The sequence below is a fragment of the Hippocampus comes genome, unplaced genomic scaffold, assembly GCF_001891065.2.
Source record: "Hippocampus comes isolate QL1 unplaced genomic scaffold, H_comes_QL1_v1.1 scaffold168, whole genome shotgun sequence".
Lineage (NCBI taxonomy): Eukaryota > Metazoa > Chordata > Actinopteri > Syngnathiformes > Syngnathidae > Hippocampus > Hippocampus comes.
This window is the reverse complement of record NW_017805955.1, coordinates 534,623-542,349: the sequence shown is the minus strand read 5'-3', so window position 1 is coordinate 542,349 and position 7,727 is coordinate 534,623.

Sequence of the window (7,727 nt, the reverse complement as noted above, 5' to 3'; positions counted from 1 at the left end):
CACGGTAGTATTTGATATTGGTTCGAGTTTGTTACAGATGTTTGTAGCGGGTGTCCCGTTCGAACCCGCTCCGTTAATCTCACTCGAGGTTCCGTACGCGATACATTTTGCGGCGCTCCGAAGAGTCAATAAACAGGTCGGCTTGGCGCGACTCTTGGCGGCGGCAGCTGCGTCTCAATCGGCGAGCGACGTGAAAGGAGAAGCGGTGGAGGGTTTTTAATGGGCCATTTGATTGCTGTCCAGACGTGCAGCCTCGCCACGGATGAATGCGGCGGTGACATCATCACAGAGCCGTAGGTCAGCTCCTTGGGCAGCTGACTGCCGCTGGCCCGGCGGGAGAAAGAGTCCTTTCAGCTCCCCGCCCCGAGATCACTGGACCCCGAGTTCATTAGCAGTCAGGCCAACCCCCGTCCTAATACCCCCCCCTTCCACCCCGCAAACATGTATCAGCATGCATGGACACACAGGACATCGCATAACAAGGCGGCTTTTTCTTTCAGGAAGCCAGTCAATCAAGCTTTGTTCTTTCAATGCCTGGGATTTTTTTTCTCCCGCCTTCCCCCTGCTCTGGCAAATGAGGGTTTCATCTATAAACGATAAAAGTTGGAGGCCAAAACATTCTCTCTCTCTCTTTTTTTGGGGGGGGGGAGGGGCTTTTCTTTACCGCTAATCATCGCTATACAGGCCGCGCTTTTCCTGCCATTAGGCGACGGTGGAGGCCAAAAGCCGCAAAGAACATGATAGTCGTGGAACCCAACACACCCCGCGACTCCCCTTCTCCACCTTGGAATGCATTTCTGCAGCGATGCACTTTTCCACATCCATCCATCCCGGAATGGACCCCACCCACTCGCTTTTGAAACCCCAACCCACCGTTCCACTGCCAATACATTTAATCCAGCTGGAAAGCTTGTTTATTTCCCTTTTCAATGATGCCCAGATTGGCAATTGTGCAATGTAGCATGTGGACTTTAAGCAGACACATCCAGCCAAGCTGGTCGCCCGCTCCTGCGGGATGGCAAGAATCATCAAGGGAGAAGAAATAAACGACAAAAACACAAATTTCCAAACTCATGATTACGCCTGACATCGGGACAGCCGGGCCCTGCCAATTCGCACTGTTGCGCCACGGCAAAATGCATTGGCGAGAAGCATTCGTTACGATGGAAAAAACGATTTTTCGTGTTTACAACAGGTCATCAAAAGATTTTTTTTTTTAAATTCCAATAAAATCTCCAACTCGTGCTAGTCACACACACCGCTGTGGGATGGCAAATTGTACAGGCAAGAGACATCGTTCTGATCGTGAAATATATTTTTGTGGACATTATAAGCGAAGTTGAAAGAAAAAAATGAAGCTGAAAAAATTGACTCTGCAGGTCATACCGGTAACACACCGCTGTGGGACGGCAACATGCATTGGCGAAAAAAACAGTGATGATGCCCTGCGTTTGCAAACTTTTTGTTTTGTGTTGACATCAAAACAAGTCATCCCGAACAGCATTTTCAAATTTCGACACCTGAGAAAACAATCTTGCTCGTCACACATTGCTGTGGGACGGCAAAATGAATTGGCGTAAATTATTTTGGGATGGTTCCTCGAAAAATTGTATTTGGGATGATCATCACATCCAGCAAGCATGTCCAACATCAGGCCATCAAAAGCAATATTTTCTCTCTCATTTTTTCCCCCCCCCCCCAAAAAAAAAACTCCATCACACGGTGGGCACGCACTGTTGTGGGATGGTTATTCCACAGACTTTTAAGATTAGGACCAAACACTCCTGAACGTTTTTGTTGGCATCAGCATGTCTGGCATCGGGTCACACTGCCACCTCCAACTGGTCCCACGCTGTTGTGGGACGGCAGGAAAAGCTGCCCAAGCAAGCGCATGCATCCTGTGTTCAATAAGTGTGTGGATGGCTGGGCCCAAAAGGGAAAAAAAGTGAGGCAGGGATGGCTGAGTCAAGAAAAACAAGTGAAAGCAAGATGAGAGAGGAAAAGTGGAGGGGGGAGTGGGGGGGAGGGAGATAACTAGAGTGTGACCTGCATCCTGACAGCGCCCCCCCTTTCACGAAACCTCACCCCCCTTTCCTGCTCTTGTGGTCACTCTTCTAGCACCCCCTGGTGGTGGCCTCCCAACGCCTCAATCAAGCAGTTTATTTGCTCGCTCGGCCTGTGATGACTCACGGTGCCATTCAGCAGCGTGAGAGTCTCCACACCCCGCTTGTGTAAAGAAGCAGGTTAGGACCTGAATCAGCCTGGAATGATTATACGGCAAGGAGGAGTGCCTTGCATAACAGCAGGCATCTTCATTTGGCATGGAGACAAAACCAGACCGTCATCCTTTTCCATCCAACAATTTTCTCTCGCGCTTGTCCTCATTAGGGTCACGAGGGACCTGGCACCAGCTGACTCAGGACGGGGTCACAAAAGTGGCAGTAAAAAAACGTCTTTTTCGCGTGGTGGGACACAGATCTGACAGTTACCCGCATAGCAGTGAAAGGAAATACCGTGCTTTCCTCAGATGGAAGCCAGAGGCGGCAAATACAATGAAAACAGCAAGGGCCACACAATTGAACCCTGTGGAACACCATACGACAGTGGAGCAGAGTGGGACTCAGAGCAACTCATGCTAGCACAAAAGGTCCTGTCTGCCAAATAGGATCAAAACCATTCTAGTGCACGACCACTACTGCCCACCTTGTGCTGCAAACAGAATGCTGTGGTCCACTGGGTCAAATTTAGTAAGTACTCGATGGTTGACAAGTACTTTTTGGGCTGCACTGCAGAATCTGTACAGTTTTACACACAGTACAAACTCATGATGCTTCTATCACATCGTCAGCAGATAAAAATTCCCCCACGACCTTCGTTCGGAAGCACTTGGCCTCCTGTTTGGGATGAAAGACCCTCAGCGGCGTGCCGTATCTGTTTATCCTCACCAACGGCAGGCGGGACTTTGATAGGACACCACAAGCATTTGATGGGACTTTTTTTTCGGAGCAGATGTGAAACGCTGAAGGCTATTGAGGTGAAAGCTTGTTTGAACAGATAAGGAAGCAAGCGAGGAGGGCGGGAGTTTACACCTGTCGCTACACACCACATTGTGCTTTTTTTTTTTTTTTCATTTGCATGTGTGCACTTGGCAGCTTGCTTTCTTTTAGGCCTCAAGTCCACAAACAGGATGATGGAGGTCAATAACTGAGCATGTTGCTAATTTAGCGTAATTGATTGTGCCAGTTGTTCAGGGCAATTAGCCACACCTAGATTGAAGAGAACAACAAAAACAATTGAAACCTGACTTAATTGCACGTTAATCGACAACACACACATGCTCAACCGGTGCGTTCGCTCAAGTTTTAGGGAGAGCGTCATGACAAAAGAAGTGCTTCAAGAACTCTGCGGTGCTGTTATGGTGTGCTAAAATTAGCGCATTTATGCGTGTGTGTGTGTGTGTGTGTGTGTGTGTGTGTGTGTGTGTGTGTGTGTGTGTGTCATTTATGCGTGTGTGTGTGTGTGTGTGTGTGTGTGTGTGTGTGTGTGTGTGTGTGTGTGTGTGTGTGTGTGTGCGTGTGTCTGTGTGTGTGTGTGTTTTAAAGCACCGTGGGGTCTTTTCCCAGCCGCTGCTGGAGCAAGTTAAGTGCTCTGGCTACAGTCAGGGAGGAGCAACATAATGGTCTCATTTACTCGATCACACGCTGCGACCTGCCGGTGTTACAGTCGGGGGTGGAGGGCTTGGAGGGTGAGGTTGAGGGGGCGTCTTTAAAAACATTACTGGGCCACGTGAGGTGGTACCGAAACATCCTCACAAGTGCACAGTTTCACTGATAAACAGATTTTCTCCACAAGCAGATGGCCGCAGTACGGTTTTAGCCATACAACTATCGCGTGCCTACAAGTTGACCTTCACACAAGTAAACCACCGTCATCCTCACAAGTGTGTACCTTCATAAGGATACAAGCTCAAGAAGGATGCATACTCCCAAGTACGCACTCTCCCGAGGACACAACCAAATGAGGATGCCACCTTGTAAGTATACAACCTTGTAAGTAAACTTAATGAGTAAGCGTCCTTCCAAGACACGGCCTCACAGTGACGCGTCCTCACAAGTACACATTCTTAAAAATCACTACCTTCCACTCAGAAGTACGCAACCTCGAAAATAACCAACCAAGCTAGTCAAGAACTTCAGAAGTTGAGCTCCAACTTGCAAGGACACAACCTGACAAGGACACATTGCCTTCCATACACAAACAACCTCACAAGGATTCACCCTCCCAAGTGTGGACGCTCACAAGTACTCAATTTCACGAGTACACAACCTCATGCGTAAATAATCATCATGATCCTCACCAGTAAACACGTTTTATGGTGACAACCTCACAAATAGTCCTCACTAATTTGCACATCCTGTTTGGAGCCCAAAACATCCGGGCCACACAGTTGCAACAGTTCCCGTTGCTTGCGGTCCTAAATATCCAAGCAAAACATTGCAACTACGCAACTCAATTTGACCATGAAGTAGTACGATACGTTACCAAATACCAGGTGCCATTTTAAGAGCAGATCCATTTCTTACAGAAGCTCTCATTCGTCCCACGTGAGCGTGCCACACACATATTCACGCGCGTAGCGAGTCGCCACTCTCCCAAGTTATGAGGGGTCCAGATGGAGTGCCAGGCGGGGGTCGCGTGGGATGATCAGATGGCCGACATTCTTGCGCGAACTTAAACCTGCTCAGGCATTTGATCAGACTTGGGTGGTCCGCTGACCCAAGCGAAAGGACAAGCTGCAGAGGGCAGAACCCACCACCTGTCAGCAAGGGCACATCAAAAGGCGGACGACTCACGTTCCAGTCTGGCTCAGTCTGTCACCCCGATCCCGGCACATGTCGGGGCAGCCCTCTTGTCCCCCGGACCGCCAAGATCACAGCCGCACTGTAAACGAGACGCCTGCCGTGGTCCTCGAGAAGCGATGCCAGGACACTCGCATTCCTGGCATCTCGGATCACCAAGGAGGTCACGCCATAAACACTGCCGTAGAGGGGGGGGGGGGCTTTTAGCGGCATTTGAGAGTGTATGGACCCTGACCCCTCTGACCTTGTGAATTACACAACACCAGTTTGACCCCTTCCTTCAATACTAGGCACATAGACCTTTACGACAGAGACAGACCTCTCCACTCAAGACGTTGACCTCGGTAGCTAGGACATAGACCTCTTCTTTCAGGACATGAGCACCTACAATTAGCGTAACAGTCATGTGTCAACCGTCGACAGTCAAGGCATAAACTTCTCCAGTCAGGATAACTGATGCTAACAGATCAGGACTGAGACCTCAACTTTTAGCGCATAGGCCTCGGCAGCCAGATCTCTACAGACCACAAGACCTCAAGTCACAGACCACTCCAACCAGAACATGGACTTCTACAGCCAGGACGTTGGCCTCTCAAGGCAGAACTGTACAGTCAAAATGTAGACTTCAACAGCCAGAACAGAAACCTCTATTTTTAGGTCAGATGCCTCTTGCGGCTTGACCTCTACCGTCAAGTCACAGACCACTCCAACCAGGACATAGATTTCTACTGTCAGGACATGGGCCTCTACTGCCAGGACTGTACGGTCAAAATCTAGACCTCAACAGCTCGGACATGAACATCTTTTTTTAGGTCATACGCCTCTGCAGTCAAGTCGTAGACCGCCACAACCAGGACATTGACCTTGACAGCTAGGCCATAGACATCTACTTTCAGGACAAAGGATATCTCCCCCCCCCCTCCAAGGATAAACATGTCTACATTCAAGACATAGGCCTCTACAGTCAGGACATAGAGCTCGACAGGGGCATCGGCCTGTCCAGTTTGAACACACTCTACCGTCGGTCTCTACAACTTGGACAATGACCACCACAGGTACAGAAAGCCCGTAGTCTGCCATTGTCTGGATCTGGCAGCGTGTGACCTGGACCAAGTTGTTTTTCTATTCCAAGAATGAGGTCAGCGACAACTCACAACGAGGAAGCTGGAGCCTGCATTTCCAGTTTTCCTCTGTCACTCATTGACAAGATGCAACAGTGAACACTGAGGAAGGTTAAAAGGTTCAAGGCGTGTTTGTGATTGTTTGCCGACACCAATCAATCAGTCAATCATCCGGCGGCGACACAAAAGCCAAAGCCAGAAAGGTCCGGGGTAGATTTCGCCATTGTCGCATCACGACGGCAGTGAACTCTCACGGCCGTCTGGCCACCGACTCTCAGCCAATCGGCGATGACGTGTCACCGTGATGGATGGCCATCCAATACGCGGCTGACGCTTTTGTTTACTAAAGAAGAGAAAAAGGATGGTGCCACTTTTTATGTGACTGTAAATGTGGAGTTGAACCATCTTAAAATAACCTAAGCACACCTGTTGAACTTTAAATGGGTTCGGAAAAAAAAAAAAAAAACCCGCAGGAATTTAGCCATTGTTTTATGCTGGAAAAAACAAACTCCCATTTGCCAGTAGTAGTCGATTTGAATTCGATCAACTGTTGAAGACGACGTTGGGTAAGGCAAGAGCAGTTGAGCGTCACGACACAGTCGGACTCTTATCTTGTTTGCCGAGCGCACCAAAGGTGACAGCTGCCCTCAGTGTCAACAAGCAGTTGACGTCGACAGTTGCCGATCGAAAAGCGCCTATTTGCATCCCATGACAACACCGCATGCGCCGCGGGGGGTCGGGGAAGGGGGGGAGGCGCACTGACGGACGGCGTCGTGGTCGCAAAAAATGACAAGAGTAAGGTGGCAAAAGTTGGGATACGACGTGTCGAAAGAAATATCTAAGAAAATAGGAAGTTCCTTTGCAAATTTGACGTTCACGCGATGGAATTCCGAATTTACTCTGGGGAAAAAGACAACTTTCTCGAGTTATTATGACTTTTTTTTTCTTTAATATTAAGATTTTTTTTTTCTTAAATTGACAACATTTTGTGTTTTCTCAGCTCCTGTTCCGATTTTATTCTCACCTTCTTCCAAACAACTAACAACAACTATTTTGTGTTGCTATGACAAGATTTGTCACATTATGACGTTTTTCGAATGCCAACGTTCGTGTCAGATTATGACTTGATTCCTATTTGGACAAAGTTGAACACTTTTAGCATGACAACTTTTTGTATAATTTTGCAAGCTAGTCGTACAAAAACGTGCTTGACTTTTTTTCCTCCTTTGTAAGGTCACCACTTTTTCTGACAGTACATTGCAACTTTTTCCCGCACAATAGACACTTTATTTGCCTCTTGATAGTACGACTTCATTCTAAAAATAATCCGTTTCTATTCTTGCAACATAACAGAGAGGCGCGGGACCGTTTGGCCCGCCAACTTCGAGAGCTCCCACTGCTACCGCCATTTGCCTTTTGCTGATGTATGACATGATACGCGACGTGATATGCTGAGAGGCCGGATGGATCATCAGAGGGATTATTTACAGGGCAAACAACATTTTGAATATGCAAAACTTGCCGAAAACCGTTGCACTTGAGCGCGCCGCGCGGCGGCCGAGGCGCTTGACTAACTGACAAGGTAGTCGGAGCGGTAGCTCGCAGTCTGTTAGCATGCTAACGTTCTACCTACCGCTGCATTTGATTTTAGAAAAGAATGAACTGAAATGTGACAGACAAGTCTAATAATAGCAATGAAATACAAAAAGAATGTTAAGTAAAAAAATGACGTTGAAAATCAATCCGT